At 47.3% G+C, this 16,123-nt stretch overlaps 1 pseudogene across 1 annotated transcript in view; it reads right to left on the minus strand.

The window, feature by feature from the left end:
• The window catches only part of LOC310753811 (inositol polyphosphate 5-phosphatase OCRL-like), an 863,084-nt pseudogene that overhangs the window by 179,474 nt on the left and 667,487 nt on the right, over positions 1-16,123 (minus strand). The gene's annotated exons all lie outside the window — the stretch shown is intronic.

Below are 16,123 nucleotides of genomic sequence, written 5' to 3' on the forward strand. Positions count from 1 at the left end.
CCAGAGTCGGGTTCTTGGGATGGAGTCAAAGGCTGCTTTAAAATCTACAAATGCTGCGAATAGGTGTGATTGTGGTGCGACGTGTATTTCTCAGCTAGGTGCTGTAGGATCAGGCAGTGATCCATTGTGGATCTCCCCTGTCTAAATCCTGCCTGTGCATCATCAAGAATCTTCGCTCTTTCTATCCATTCGCACAGTTTCTCGCTGAGGTGTTTAGCGTATAATTTACTTATTATATTCAGGAGACTTATAGGTCTATAGTTGGAGGGATCGTCCCTCGAGCCTTTCTTGTAAATGGGAATAATGATGGAAGTCCCCCAGTCGTGTGGAATCTGTGCAGTTCTATCTATATATGTGAACAGAGAGGCTAGCAAGGGGGCCCACCAGTTCGCATTGGTTTTAAAAAGTTCCGCTGGTATACAGTCAATTCCGGGGGCTTTCCCGTTCTTTAGTTGGTCAATCAGCAGATGAGTCTCTGTTATTGAGACTGCTGGCCATGGCTGTATCAGATCTTCTGGTATGTCTAATGCATAGGACTCATCGCTAGATTCCTCGTAAAGATTATGGAAGTGTGTTTCCCAAGCTTTCATTGATATGCAGCAGGACAGTTGTGATAGGCCCCTATCCGGCTGTACAGCTACGATTCTCCAGAATAATGATGGGTTACTTGATTTGGAGGCCTCTATCAGTTGCTGCCATAATAACTTCATTGCGTATCTTTTCTTTTGTGTCAGGAGTTTTTTGTAGCTTCTTTTGGCTTCAAGCATCTTTTGTCTGTTATCCTCTGTTGGATTATCCTTATGGCAGATGAAGGAGTGGATCAATGATTTCTTGGAGGTTATACACTCGTGATCGAACCACTCCCTGGAAGTTTTCCTATGATGGGGAGACTTGGAATTCGGTTTTACAACAAACTCTTGAATTTTTTGTATAAGCATTTCATATGTTGTCATCATGTTCAGGGCGCTCTCCTCTGTTTCTAGGCACCCTTTCATAATTGCTTTTGAGAGACGGTAGCTCTCCTCAGATTTGTACCAATTAGATATCCGCTCGCTCACTTGTCCATTCCATCTGATTTTCTTGAGGCCTATTCCGGGTGTTAGATCTGGTTGATATCTGTGTTGTGGTTTGGGCAGATCAAAGGGTAAATCACACACAAGGGATAAAGGTAGGTGATCACTTTCAGCTCTTGCTGTAATGTTGAATTTTGATATCCTAGGGATCAGGTCCTGGGAAACAATGCAATAATCTATCGTTGACAGTTTGTGTCCTGACCAATATGTATATTGACCGGGATAATCTCCTTGTATAGCCCCATTCAGTAAGTGTAGATTCTGTCTGTAGGCCATCTGTGCTAAATGTAGTCCTCCAATGTTGCATGTCTTATCGTAGGATGATCTTGTCATTAGGGGTGGGATAGTTTCCATTTCTGGAGGCCATTGGTGAAAATGTGCGTATAGGGCGTTGTCGTTGGGGCCCACTCTTGCGTTTAGGTCACCAGCTAGTAGTATCATGGCTGACGGGTGTTGTCTCCTCCATTGCACCAAGTGGGCTTCCACTTCTTTCCATAGTTGTTCTACTTGTGCCTGCCGTCGACATGTAGGTAAGTATAAGTTTATGCATAGCAGTTTGCTTTGTCCAAAATCTAAAACTGCTGCTACAGACCATTCATCATTGGAGGGTAATTGGGTAATATTAGCTTGTATCTGCGTTGAGAACAGTAAGGCTAAGCCTCCTTTGGGTCTGCCCCCTCTTTGACTAGGTGTTGCTCTTTTTATACACGAGTGGTAATTATCCAGGTAGAGCTCGTCTATCGACCAGGTTTCCTGGATGAATAGGATGTCAAATTTAGTGAGGAATTCATTAGATTGGGATCTTTGCTTTTAGCTCCCCACCCTGCGATGTTCCACGTACAGGTGGTCAGCTTGTGATTTTTGATTGTCAGACATCTCAAGGGACAATCAAACTTAGGCTTATGGCCAATTTGGGATTTATCATTCATTATGTCCCTTTTGGGGTGTATAGTGGGACATTTTGGCACGGTGTGTGCTTGGACATATTTTAGTGTCCCGGAGGGGCGTTCTTTCCTTGTGACCTTATTTCAGTCATCCATGTGAATGGTGTCTAGGGCTCCTAGGTTGTCCACAAAGATTGAACCGTTCTTGCCTGGTGGTACCGCTATTTCAGCTTGATGTGTTATTGTTTTCTTTGCTATAGGTGGTTCCGTAGGTCCGAGTTCCTCTGGCGATAGGAATTGCCTTAGTGTCCACTCACTGTTGGATAAAGGTTTTGTGGTATAAGTTGCATAGTTAAATTCCCTGGTGACGGGTGTGGCTAAGAGTGTAATAGATTTCCTTATGGATGCTAATCTTTCAATTAGTGCATCCTGAGCTTTATGTATTTGTTCAATAGTTGCTATGAAACGGTTTTCCTTCTCTATGCTGGAGCTTTCATCTGGTACGTGATTTGGGGATAGGATTTTTGGTCTTTTAGCCAGCTGGTTTGGGGCTTTATCTGCCTCTAGTTGAAGCATCTTACAGTTCTCGTCCATCATAGACATTGTCGGCTTTATTTTTATCTTATCAGTCTTGATTGTTTCGATGAGAGGAGTGGGAGTACCGGACACTTCGAATAGGCGAGTCACCTGCAATCCAACCCTTTGTAGCTTGTCCTTATTGTCTGAAACTAGTTTGGTTGTGTGCCAGTCTCTGAATGTTACCACAACTCTGTTTAGGTCCTTGTCTGATGGCAGAAATTTAACGTTAATGATGTTTTCTGCTGGGACGAGCCCTCTAACGGCTAATTCAGTTTTCTTGAGAATATAGATTCTCTGTTGTGCTGGGGAAAGGAGATCTTTGTGCATGTATACAGGTAGGATGATAAGTTTTTGTTTATTTAGAATTAGATTTCTGCGAGAGTATGTTGTTTTAGGAGTAGTTTCTTGCTTAGGGCTCGGGTTTTCCCTTGATTTTCCCGCGGTTCCATTCGGGAGCGCTAGTTGCTCTGTTGAATTATGAAGCCTAGCCTTATGGAGTTCCTCTGTTGAATTGAAAAGCCCAGCCTTATGGAGGTTTTTATTTGGGCTTGGGCTTCGACTTTTATCAAGGGATGGCAGAACTGGGTTAGCTGGGCTCGTTGGATTTGAATTCTCTAGTAGCTTAAATAGTCTTGTGAAGTTCGTTTTCTTTGTTCGAGATGGGAGCTTTGTCTTCCTTCCCATTTTTACGTTCTTGGGCTTCTTCTCTTTATTCCTGGGACACTTCCCCTTTAAGAGGGGTTTCTTAGGGTCTATTAAGTTTCCCTTCTGGTTTGCTTTGATCCTAGATGTTTTCCTTTTTTCCACCTCATGTCGGGTTTTATTTTCCTTAATGCTGTTATCATTTGGTGTGCTAGAGAGAACTTTATATGAATGCAAGTTGTCTATTCTCCTAGTTATTTCAGTCAGGGTGGTAAGTAGGCCCAAGCATTCTGAGAGGAAGTCTTTGATGTGTCCCAGTTCTCTGCCTATCTGCAACTTCTGTTCATTTAACAGATCATTATATAACCCTGTTGATGTTACGAAAAAGGAGCAATGCTGCTGAGTGCTCCAGATGGCTGGAAAGCCAAACAGGATGTTGATGTTTTGGGACGGTACCGTGGGAACAAAGGGACAGTCTATTCTGTGCACTGAGCACCGGATGTTAGCTCAGAGTGTCACATGACCCTGTACTGGAAGTACATGGGAGGAGTTATTCTCTCTCTGCTATTGGTGTTGAGAGAGTGCAGACATGTTTTCTCTGCACTGCTGGAAAGACAGAAATAAAGGCATGTAAATACATTTCTGTCTGTCTCTCTCCCCTCCCTGGGGAATGGGGGAGGAGGAAAGGTGTGTTCTCCTCACGCTTGAGGAGGATCGCCGGGATCTCGCCTTGTCTTGCCGGGAGTCGCTGACGGGGGAGATCAACAAGGAATCCAAGCCGGGCACCTGGAGAGTGGCCAAATTCCTCTGACTGAAGGCTTGAGATTCCGACAGTTAGTGTGTAGGGGAGGCATTCCAAGTCCAGATATTGGGTTCTTGTGTCCTCCAGGTCCTCATTCATCACAGTGTGAAACCCCATCTTCTCCCTGGGCCTGGGTCTTTGGGAGGGCTCATCTGTCTTAATTACTGGGTTTTCCTCTTGTGGCTCTTGTTCCTGCTCCAGCCCCGGTTGATTCACTGAGGTTTCATCTTCTATGGCAGCTTCTTTTATTTCCGTTGCCAGATTGACTCCCACCCCTTCTTCGTCTGTTTCCATAGGCTCCCCGTACCTGGTGCGGTCTATGGACCATTCGTGGGGGTGTCGTTTGTCAGCATTATTTATTTTGTCTGTTTTCGGTTTAAAATATTGTGAGATTTTCACCTGCCTTCCTCTTGTAGAGGGTTCAGCCGCTTTGGTGAGGGGGATTCCCAGCTCTTTATAGCTCTGTCTTGTGAACACCATTCTCTAAGTTGAAAGCTTCCCTTATTGGGCACTTTATTGTAGAAATAAAGGTAGAGGTAAAGTTTGGAAAACCGGTATCCAGGCTGTTGGATCAGGGAGCCTCCCTACCTTTCCCTCTTTAAGCCTTAACTTGGGGCGGGAGGGTATTCATGGGGGAGTTCTTGGACTTATCTTATCGAAGTTAGGCTCAATGGAGTTCAGCGGTTTCCTCTGCTTCTTTAGCTGTATTTCAAGCCAATCCGTCGTCCGGGAGCTCCAAGGTTGTAAGTCAGTGTAGCAGTATCAGTAAACAGTGCGACGGTAAAACAATAAATAAACAATAAAACAATAAAAGACTAAACTAATTAAAACGAGGCGACGAGACAGACAGCCAATAGTCTTTAAAGTCCTTAAGGTGCAGTTTTGAGGTCTTGAAGAGGCTAAAACTAATAAAAACTAATAAAAAACGCTTAGTTGAAGTCGGAGGCTCTAATTAGGCTGCTACCTCCGTCGCCATCTTGGCCTCAATCCCCTAAAGAGCATGAAATCCACTCTCGACTCAGAGTATATTTCAGGAGGCTAGGGCCTAAAGCGCCCCCCCGAGCGGTGACCCCTCGGGGAGTGCCTAGGGATGTGCATCTCAGGGGCTCACCCTGCTGGTGTTAACCCTTTCTGGTTCTCATGCCAGATAGTCTGATAGGACCAATGCCTAAAGCCAATACCGCTCTTACCTGTAACCAATAAAGTTGTGGCCATTTTTCACCCATTAACCTAAAATAACGGTGTCCTGTGTCTTCATTTATTCCAACTGGTGGGAGGCGGGAATCGCCACGCAATTACATTTATAGCCCCCATTTCCTGCAAGGAGGTCAAGTTGGTGTGCAGAGTCCCCCCCCCATTTTATCATCACAACAACCCTTTGAGGTAGGTTATTTGGTGAAATTGACTGGCAGCTTCGCTTGCCCCCGGAGTCCACACGCTTCCTCTGCGTGTCTCTGTTCCCTCTGGGCAGCCTCCAGCTGCAGTGTAGCAGAGTGAAGTACACAGCGGTAGAAGCAATGCGATGCGGCGTGTGTGCTCAATAAATCAGACGACGCTCGGTGTCCTCCTTATCTTACAAATAGCTTTATTCTCGTACAAAAACAACAGATCATAACTCTCCCGGAGACAGAGCGCTCATCTTCGATGCGCTCCTTGAGCAGACTCAGCTCACACTCTGTGTTACAGAGTAGACAGACACTCCCCTCAGTGTTCTAAACACGCCTCCAAGAATGTGAGACGTCACTCAGAACTTCTTAACCCTGTAAGTTCTGACTCTCTCCATAGGTTAGGCTGAGAGTGAGAGTGAGTGCCTGGCCCATGGTCACCCAGTGAGCTTCAGGGCTGAGTTTGAATGCCTGCCCCCAGCATTCCTCCTCTGCAAGTACTCTCTCCTCCCATTACAAAGTCTGCTCACACACTCTCAAGCCCCCCTAAACAGTCTGCATGGATGTCTGAGACAGGTAAGGTTGTCTGTGTTGGAGGAGGGCAGGAGCAGGCAAGGTGAGCCATGCCCCCTCCTCCTGCTGCCCTCCAGGAACAGGGCGGGGACAGACCAGCCCCCAGGAAGGACATGTTTGCCCCCCTCTGCAGTGCTCAGAACAAGAGGGGAATGAGGCCACTCAGGCCCTCTGGAGCACAGAAGGGTTCACCATCCTTGACTTTTCCCCTTCAACTTCCTTTTTACCCAATCCCTCATTTTGAGGAAGTCTCCTCTTTTGAAGTCAAATGTGACTGTTCTGGATTTCCTTAGCAATTGTCCACTTACATACTGTGTATGTTGAATTTGATAGCACTGTGGTCACTGTTCCCATTTGATTCAACCACACCTACATCTTGTCAGTTGAGAGCATCAGGCAGGACCCCCTCCCTGTTGAGCACTCAGCACCTACCGAATCCTTTTTTTATTCCAGCAGGGTTTTTTAACGGAAGTCTGATGTCATCAATGTTAACTTTTTCTGCAATGTATTTCTCGTATGTCACTTCAGATATGATTATAGTAAAGTGGTGTATAAGCTGTTTAGATAGTAAATAGTTAAATGCAATTTTAAAAATAATAATTGTATAAAAAGGGGGAAAGCATACTTGTATCTGAACATATTTTAATGGACACAGACTTTGATAAATAACATCCTAGCCATAGGCTAATTTTGTGGAGTTTAAAACTAAGCATACAAGTTCTCAAAGCATGCTTTGAAATCCATATGAACTCTAGTATGCTGTCGGGGGAAGAGGGAGGGGGAAGAGGAAGGATGTTATTGGCTGAAATGAAGTCCGATCCTGTACAGATAAATCACTAGTGGAAGTGCCAACAGAAACGTGTACAGATTCCACACGATCGTGAGGAAGCCTGAATCTGGGCAGGACCTTGTCTCTTCGCCTGTCATCTGTGGCTGCTCCACCCAGGTCTGAGACACCTTCCGGAGTGAAACAGTGATCGGGGGACGGGGGAGACAAGAGGATGGAGCCGTGTAAACCCCTCTGCGGGTACTGTGAAAACAGACTCCTTTTGTCTGGATCTTCCCCGTGCAAAGATGGGTCTGTATGCATTTTGAGCAGAGGAGGAGGGTCTGTGGAACTGCCCACCACTGCGGTGTACTGTTCCCAGGATAGGTAAAGATCATTCAACAGTTTTCAAATCGAAAAACGGTGTTTCATTTTGAGATCCTTCGTAACACCATCCAGTTCATTTAACCACAACCTACGACCCTTGAGGTTTTTACTGAAGCAAAAGGATTGATTCCATCCCTGTATCAAACAGCTGTGATTTGAGGATCGTCTGTTTCATAGCAGCTCCTGTGCCTCTTCCCTCTGCTGCATTTGGCATGAAATTGTCGGCGATTTCCCCAGGAGTAAAAAGGCCTACCTACTCTGGGCTTATTCTTGGGAATTACTTTCCAACAAAGAACAAAGCTAACATAGAAGTAAGCTTTTTCCTATTCCATACTGTAATGGTTCTAGGGGTTGCTCGTGCGTAAATCGGTGCCACACCTGGCTGGGTTACCTGGGTGAACTCTTTCTGTCCGGACAGCCACTCACCCGTGGCTGTCTCAATCGCTGGCAGACTCCATCAGTGGGCGTTTCTTGAACTTCTTCCAGCAAAGAAGCTCTTTGACACCTAGTCGCCGCCTACTCTCCCTGCGCGGAAGCCTTCTGCGCAGGGAGGGTGTGGGCAGTGGAGGACCCGTGCTCTCCCCGCTGGTCTCCGGCAAGGAGTCATGGAGCCACCTCGCCGATTCCCCCATCTGCCCCCTTCTCCACTGGTGCTACGCTGATTTCCTTCCCCAGAAGATGGGCTGCTTCTCTCCCTCCCGGGACGCTCTCCGGAATCCCTCTGGAGCCCTCCCTCTCCCTCTGGCTCCGATGGCAGTTCCCTGACATCCACCTCCTCCCCAGGACCCCCTCCACCCCGGCACGATTTTTCGATTCAACCTCGTCTCTTTCTTCGGCCGACGATGTGGGGAATCCCCTGAAGGAGCTGTCACCATCCTCTGGGGATTCAAAACCAGCTTCCCACCTGCTCCGATCTCTTCCCGCAGGGTGGACCTCCCAGTCTGATTCTTCTCCCTCTGACACCTCCCCTCCCTCCTCTTCGGAGGCAGGGAAACCCACAAAGTCCCCTTCGTCGTCTGTGGTTCCAAATTCTTCCTCCCAGAATCTCGCTAGTGGTTTTGGCTTATCCGGGAACAAACTGTGGAATTCTCCCACCAGATAGCCGTCATTGATTGATTCAGCGGGGACCCACGTGTTTTCTGACCTGGGTTCTCCCTCCCAACCTACCAAGTACTCCACCTGGCGACCTCGCCACCTTGAATCGAGTATTTCCGTGGCTTGGTTGCGGTGTTCCCTCTCCTCTACCAGTGGGTGGGTGGTGACTCCTCCCTCCCGCCCCGGAAAATCCCGCCCCTCCCTGTACGGTGAAAGTACGGACCTATGGAACACCGGATGTATCTTCATGCTGTCAGGCAACTTGAGCTTGAATGCCACGGGGTTCACCTGCTGTGTTACCTCAAAAGGCCCCAGCCGCCTCGGCTGCAACTTCTTGCACCCTCCCTTTAGGGGTAACCCTTGGGTTGACAACCACACCCGGTCTCCCACCCGTATGGCCTCCCCCTCCCGACGGTGCTTGTCCGCCTGCCTCTTGTAAACTTCCTTGGCCCGCTCCAAGTTCATCTTGAGTTGTTGGTGCAAGGCCTCCATTTCTTCTACAAACTGCTCTGCCGCGGGTACACTCCATCCTTCCTCCCCCCTCCCCGGGAAGGCCCTGGGGTGACACCCATAATTGGCCATGAACGGGCTCATTTCCGTGGACACATGTTCAGCGTTATTGTACGCAAATTCAGCCAACGCTAGTTTCTCTACCCAATCGTTCTGTCTCTCACTGACGTAGCAGCGTAGGTATTGCTGGAGTATACTGTTCGCTTGTCCGTTGGTTTCCGGGTGCCTCGCCGTCGAGAAGCCCACCTCGAAATGGCACATTTTTGTCAGTAGATCGACTACTACCATGACTGCTGTCTTCCCCCTTGACTTGGGCAAATCTGTCATAAAATCAATGGACACCACCTCCCAGGGCCTTCCCGGTGTAGGTAAGGGTTCCAGTAACCCTGCAGGGGCAGCCCTCTCCCCCTTTGCCCTCTGGCATCGGTCGCACCCCCGTACATATTCCCGTACGTCTTCCCTTACCTTTGGCCACCAGAACTGCCTGGTGATGAGCAGCATGGTCTTGTGGTGTCCAAAGTGCCCAGCTGTTGGGTTGTCATGGAGTTGTTTAAGTACCTTCCCCCTCAAGGTCTCCCCCGGTACATACAGTGCCCCCTTATAGTACAGATTCCCCCATCTGCCCCCCTTCTCCACTGGTGCTACACTGATTTCCTTCCCCAGAAGGTGGGCTGCTTCTCTCCCTCCCGGGACGCTCTCTGGAATCCCTCTGGAGCCCTCCCTCTCCCTCTGGCTCCGATGGCAGTTCCCTGACACGTACATATTGTTGATATTTAACACCAGGAGGCTGCTGTTGTGTTCGCAAAGTAAAGGAAGGATTGAACTCTGATTAATAAGAATACACACAGAGACTTGAACCAGCAAGACTCTGGGAAGGGTGCGTATAATTGTGTCTCTCTGTGCCTGTCCATGAGATCTCCGCAGCCCCCGGTCCAGGCCGTTTTATTCACAAAAGTCAAAACAAAAAAAAATTTTTTCTTTCCAGTAGCACCTTAAAGACCAACTAAGTTAGTTCTTGGTATGAGCTTTCGTGTGCATGCACACTTCGTCAGAACTTAGTTGGTCTTTAAGGTGCTACTGGAAAGAAAAAAATTTTTTTTGTTTTGACTATGGCAGACCAACACGGCTACCTATCTGTAACTTATTCACAAAAGAACTTTTTACAGAGTGTTCGTAAGAACCAATCAGATTTCTTCTGAGCATTTCCACAAACCCACGTGGGGACAAGTTAAACTACTAAAACTAATTAAGCACAGGGTAAACAAAGAACAGAACTACAAAGAAGAGCATCTGGCAACCCCGGAGGTAATAAATAAGCAAATACACATGATAAGGAGGATGGCCAGGAGGACAGCAATCATTATCACCTTCATGTGAGATCTGTTTCCTGGCCCTAAGATTAACATCCTACATCAAAGAAACTTGTCCACTGTCTTTGATGACCCAGGAGCCTGCCTGCCGAAGCAACTGGGCTGTGTACGTGGCTCCTCAAGAAAGAGAAATGGGCAGTAGAGAAAATGGCCAGAGATGCAGAGGTGTAGATTGATCAAGAATCATATCAAAATAGTTTAAACCCAGTCAACGAAATGCTTTCATTGCTGACACAGATGGCTTACTCTATATTTGTTATAATTCCTCATAGCAATACCACCTGATCACTACATCCCTGGATATTTGCACTCCTACAGGCTGCGTGTGTTTCTGCCATTGCAATTTGGATGAGATAGATGGCAGGGAGTATAAATAAGACGGTTTTGACAATTCAGCTGCCTTTGGGGTGATTTTTTTCAATGTCTCAGGAGTGTTGACTGAATGGTCAGTTAATAAAACTGTGCTGTTGGTTGCGGTTGGTGGGCTTTCGGAATAATAGATTTTAGTTTTATATTGGTTGAGCTATTTTTACATAAAGTTGCTCTGTTAGGTGGATTTTAAGATTGTTTAATCATATGTATATATTGTGATGATTTCAGTTCTTTAAAAAGTGTTTTACAGGAGTTGTTCAAATAGATAGATAGCATTTCATTATTTTAAATAATGTCCTTGCCTCTCAAAATGAACTTGGCCTAATACCCCGCTTTGGTGTTGATCTCCTCCCTCCTCCTCCTCCTTTCTTTCCTTTTCTTCCTAATGATCTGATTGTAAATGCAAATTGGAATTTAATTCAAACATGTTGAAGACCACACTTAAAAGCTTTTGCAGCGGAGACATTCCCCCATTAAGGATGCTCAGGAGAGATTTAAAAAGGATCCTCCTTGCCTGGACATTGATGGCTGAAAGACACTGGCAAAATGTTTTAAACTGTTTCTTAGAATCTTTTTGGTTCCTGCTGTTAATGCCTTAATATTGCTGTGTGTCAGGCTGGGCAGGATGAATTGAATTAGTAACAGAAATACTAAAGCTGTAGTCACACTTGAAGGACTTATTGGAACTAGCAAGCCACCTGCCAAAAAAGAAAGGTTGAGTAGGTTCTTCATTACTTGCTCCAAATGGTCTTAGGGAAATCTTCTCTCCTGCCACCCACCACAAAATTGGAGCTGTTTCTCGCATTGGGTCTGACTCGCCCGCTGAACACAGTTCGACCAAGTTCTGTAAGTCCCTCCAAGTGGTGCAGCAATAAAACTGTCAGCACACTTTGAAAGCTAAGCAGGGTCTGGTGTGGTTTCATATTGGATGGCGAACCGTGTGTTGGGATTCCTGCATTGCAGAGGGTTGGTCTTGATGACCCCCAGGGTCCCTTCCAATTCTACAATTCTATGATTCTAACTAGAAAAAGAATAAGGAAGGCACCTGCAGTATATGATCACAGTAGCCAGATTGTTGCATGCACAAAGATGGAAGGATTTATTATTACCTGCAATGGAAGAATGGTTCTGGAAATCAACAAATTTGGCTGAGATAGCAAAGTTGACAGCTTAATTACAGAAAAATCACTGTTGACATTTATTAATGATGGGAAACCCCTTTTTGCACAAAAAGGAACATGAACTCGTGATAATCTGGGTTTGAAGACGGGGGGGAGGTTGGTTTATGGAAAATAGAAGAATTGGATGTTAATATGAAGTAAGAGTTTTGCATAAGTTTTTAAAGCTGATAGAAGAAGTATCAGAAGTCTTTTCGTCTTCTGTTTCTTTTCATTTTTATGTTTTCAAAATGCTTGATATCTGACACTGATTTCTGCATATTGTGTTTCCTTTGTTTTTCAAGCTTTCATAAAAAATAGGCTTTGAAACCAGCTGGTACAGTGGTCAGAAGACTTGTCTTTGTGTCCACAGAATGGAGAAGGAAAGTTCTCCCAACGGAGCCCTGGGTGCGACCACAGAGACTGGCTCCCACCTGGCTGAGCCTTCTCATTTCCAGCTCACTTTGATGCCCTCTGTTCCCAGAGATACCACTGGAAGAGCTGCTTCCCTTAGCCAGGAAGAGTCGGGGTCCCAGCAGCCTTCCCAGCAGGCCTCCCACATTTCCTCCTCCTTGGGCAGTGCTCCATTGCAGGTCCCCGAGCAGCTTTCCGAAGAAAGGCCCCATGGCACTGGCCAAAGTGCTTCCCTCCCTTCTCTGGATGAGGTTTCTTCTTCCCAGTGCACCACCCAGGGAACGGGTCACCAGCGTGCAGCGACATTCTCTAGCCTGCAGTCTGGGAGTAGGAAAAGTGTGATCACCTTTGCGGGGACCCAGGCTGTTTCCTCTACCTCTAAGTCTCCAGAGCGGTCTGTCCCAGCTCCGAGCACAGCTGATCTGGCTAAAGGCGGCCAGGGGCAAGGCCAGGTAAGTCCAGATTGAGAGGTAGGGAAAGGGCTTTGAGGCTGTAATGCCTCCTTGAGTCTCTCCAGCTGGTTTGGACAACTGCCCCCATCCCTGACCCCTGGCCATACCGCCTGGGCCTGGTGAGAGATGGAGCCCCAGAACACCTGGAGTGCACCAGGCTGGGGAAGGATGTCGTGAGGTGGAAGGCAAAAGGAAGGCAGACAGCCCATCCTGGGGTCGGTCCTTTTTCTCCTGCGTGCCACATTTCTGAAAGGCAGCTTCTAGCTTAATGGCTCACCTGAGCCGCCATCCTTTAAACTGGGGAAGCAGCAGTGGCTTGTCAGAACTCACAAGTTAGGAAGTCCTATGTTATAGTGCCCATCTTATTGTTATGTCCTGTTGGTGGGGAGAATCGTGCTGTTTTCCTGTGGGTGGGCAGCCAGCAGCAGGCTGGCATGTGGGCCCAGGGAAATGGCTTTGTTGGGGGAGCCTCAGAACTCGTCCTCTGCATGTTTGTTCCCTGTTGCCCCAAAGTGGGAACTGTCTTGCAATTCAGGCTTGTGGCACACAGGTAGAGAAGGGGAGCCGTTTGTCTCTTCAGATGCCTGGGAGAAGAGAGCAGTGGATGGGGGCAGCCTCTGCTCCCCCTTCTAGTAAGGAGGCCTTTGCCAACATGGGTGCAATTCTGCTCCATGTGGGGAAAGTGTTTATCCATCATGGATTTGGGGGGATGCTGCTGCCAGCCAATATGGGCTTTGAAGGATATATTTTTTACTGTAGGCCTGTTATTCTGCTGCATTTCAATGTTTGCATATTTTCTGACATAGTTGTAAAGTACCTTGAGATTCCCACTTAATAGGTCGCAGGTAAATACTCTAAATGGGACGCGGGTGGCGCTGTGGGTAAAACCTCAGTGCCTAGGACTTGCCGATCGCATGGTCGGCGGTTCGAATCCCCGCGGCGGGGTGAGCTCCCGTCGTTCGGTCCCAGCTTCTGCCCACCTAGCAGTTCGAAAGCACCCTTAAGTGCAAGTAGATAAATAGGTACCGCTTTATAGCGGGAAGGTAAACGGCGTTTCCGTGTGCTGTTCTGGTGCCGGTTCGCCAGAGCAGCTTTGTCACGCTGGCCACGTGACCCGGAAGTGTCTCCGGACAGCGCTGGCTCCCGGCCTCTAGAGTGAGATGAGTGCACAACCCTAGAGTCTGTCAAGACTGGACCGTACGGGCAGGGGTACCTTTACCTTTACCTTTTAAATACTCTAAAAATAATAACTCCCCCCCCCCCATCATGTCACAAAGTCAATTGACACAGAGCCTAATATAATGCCAACGAGCTCTTCTACCTGGAAGTGCAACACCAGCCATTAAACACATCAGCATGATGTGCAGTTGTCACACGGCTACGAGCCCATTTCTCATAGGCCATTAATGCAGGTCTGAATAGTGCTCCTTTGGAAACCCATACCCTCCATGCAGAAAAAGAGCATCTGCCCCTGAAATCCTTTCATTTTAAAGTGTATGGATTGTTGGTTTCTATTTCCCTCACTGAGAAGCAAATGCATGTCACAAGACAATGTTGACATTCCACAGTTCAAGTTACTGTTGGATTCCCACGGGAATGAGAGACTGGATGTGACGTACACTGGTTTCCTGTTTGTAAGTGTTCTGTCGTTTCTTTGTTAGAGAAGGAGTTGCTCTCTGTTCTCACAGAGGCAAGATGTATGTTTGTGTGTTCTCGATGTAGATGAGAAATAAAACAATTAGCATGTAGCACAATACCTGCTTATCCTTTCGTTGCGGACAAAGGGATTACACTCTGCTTGTATCAGCTCCAGATGGGCCAGAGCTGATCAAAATCTCACATTTTTGGTTCCGGGCCCAGAAATCAAATCGGAATGACGAATGGCTGCCGGCAGAGGAACAGAGGTACGGAACGGAGTTATCTGCTCTGCGTGTCAAGAAGATTGATGAGAGGTATGTGCTCTTGCTACGGGAAGACTGCCAGTTCCTAATTAATGGCTTTAAGGCTGGACTTTGAACTTTTAAGCCAAAGCAGCCTTTTGCTACGGCAGAGGCTCGGCAGAGGCTTGAAATCGAAAGTGCTTTTGAAAGTGCTTTTGGAATGCAGCTGCTGTAAGCAGACGCAGCTTGCTTAAAGCAGTAGAGATGGCTAATGCAAGGCTAGCAGACGCTTTTGAAATTCCAAAGCTCAATAAAAGGAATTACGCGGAATGCGTGTTGTATGCAGAGGCTCTGCTACGAAAAGAGGGTCTGTTCAATGTCATAACAGACGCCGCCCCAGCTCCGATGACGGATGAATGGAGAGCTAAGGATTCAAAAGCAAGGGGAACTCTTACGCTGATAGTATCCCCAGAAGAGTTATGTCTTTTGCGTGATAAGACCTCAGCCAAAGAAATCTGGGACACTTTAAGAGACGCTCATTTGAAAACAGAGGCTGGTGCTTCTTTGTTCTACTATGCCAAGTTGCATGATATGGCACTTGCTGAAGGTGCAGATGTGCGTGCTCACTTGATGGAGATGCAGAATCTGAGACATGAGCTGCAACAGAGAGGAATCACCTTTCCAGAGGCTGTGTATTCCTTCATGATACTGCATTCTTTGGGTTCAAGTTGGGAGTCCATTGCCACTCAGATTGCTGTTCTGCCAATTGCTCAGCTCACGGTAGTGCATGTTACTGCTGTTGTTCTGAATGAAGCGGACAGGCGTAATGCTAGCTGCATGGGTAAGGGGGAGTCTTCACAGACGTCATCCCAGAATGCAGTGGAACCACTAGATGGCGCCAAAGCTTTGAAGGCAGTGAAATGCTACTTGTGTGGACGTCTAGGCCACATGAAAAGGGAATGCAGATATCCCAACAAGGCCAAGACAGAGCAACGCAGCGAAAGCTCAACGAGTGGAAAAGGCAAAAGCAAAGGCAAAGGTCCGGTGTCCAGGACAACGCAGCACAAGGCGATGGTCTCACGCTTCACTCCAAAGGTTGCAAAGGTCCAGAAGACGTCTAGATCTTTCTTCGTCGTGGATTCAGGAGCCACCCGCCATATTTGCAACAACAAGGGACTGTTCGTGTCTTTTACACCGCAGGAAGGTGCGATTCACCAGGCGGATGACCACACGATCTCCAGTCAAGGCTACAGAACTGTTGTTCTTCACAGTTTGGACTTGTCGATACACGGCGTTCTCTACGTTCCAGATGCTGCACACAATCTACTCAGCGTCGCGCAGCTGAATGAATGGAACATTGACGTTTCATTCAAGAACAAGAAGTGCACCATCACAAAGAAAAACGATTATGTATTGCATGCTGAATATGTTGATCGTTTGTTTGTATTGTCTTATGATGATGTTGTGCAGGATGAAACTTGTTGTATTGCAGGTTCTAACAAGGTTTTGCATGCAGGATGTATTCATGATTTTCACAGGAAATTTGGTCATTTATACTTTGAGGCAGTTTCCAAAATGCCTGCCTTGGTTGAAGGTATGACTATTAAACCCTGCAGGTACCACATGAAGTGTAAGGCATGCGAGGCTTCTGGCTGCTGCGGAAAGGAATGTCGGTGTGCTAAGTGTCGGCTGCGACACGGAGCTGGCAGAAAGGCTTTTGAGGGCAGCGCCAGAGCTCAGCGCACCCCCAAAAAACCCCCACAGGAGTGTGGGGACCCAAGG

This window comes from Podarcis filfolensis (assembly GCF_964270895.1).
Source record: "Podarcis filfolensis genome assembly, chromosome: W".
NCBI lineage: Eukaryota > Metazoa > Chordata > Lepidosauria > Squamata > Lacertidae > Podarcis > Podarcis filfolensis.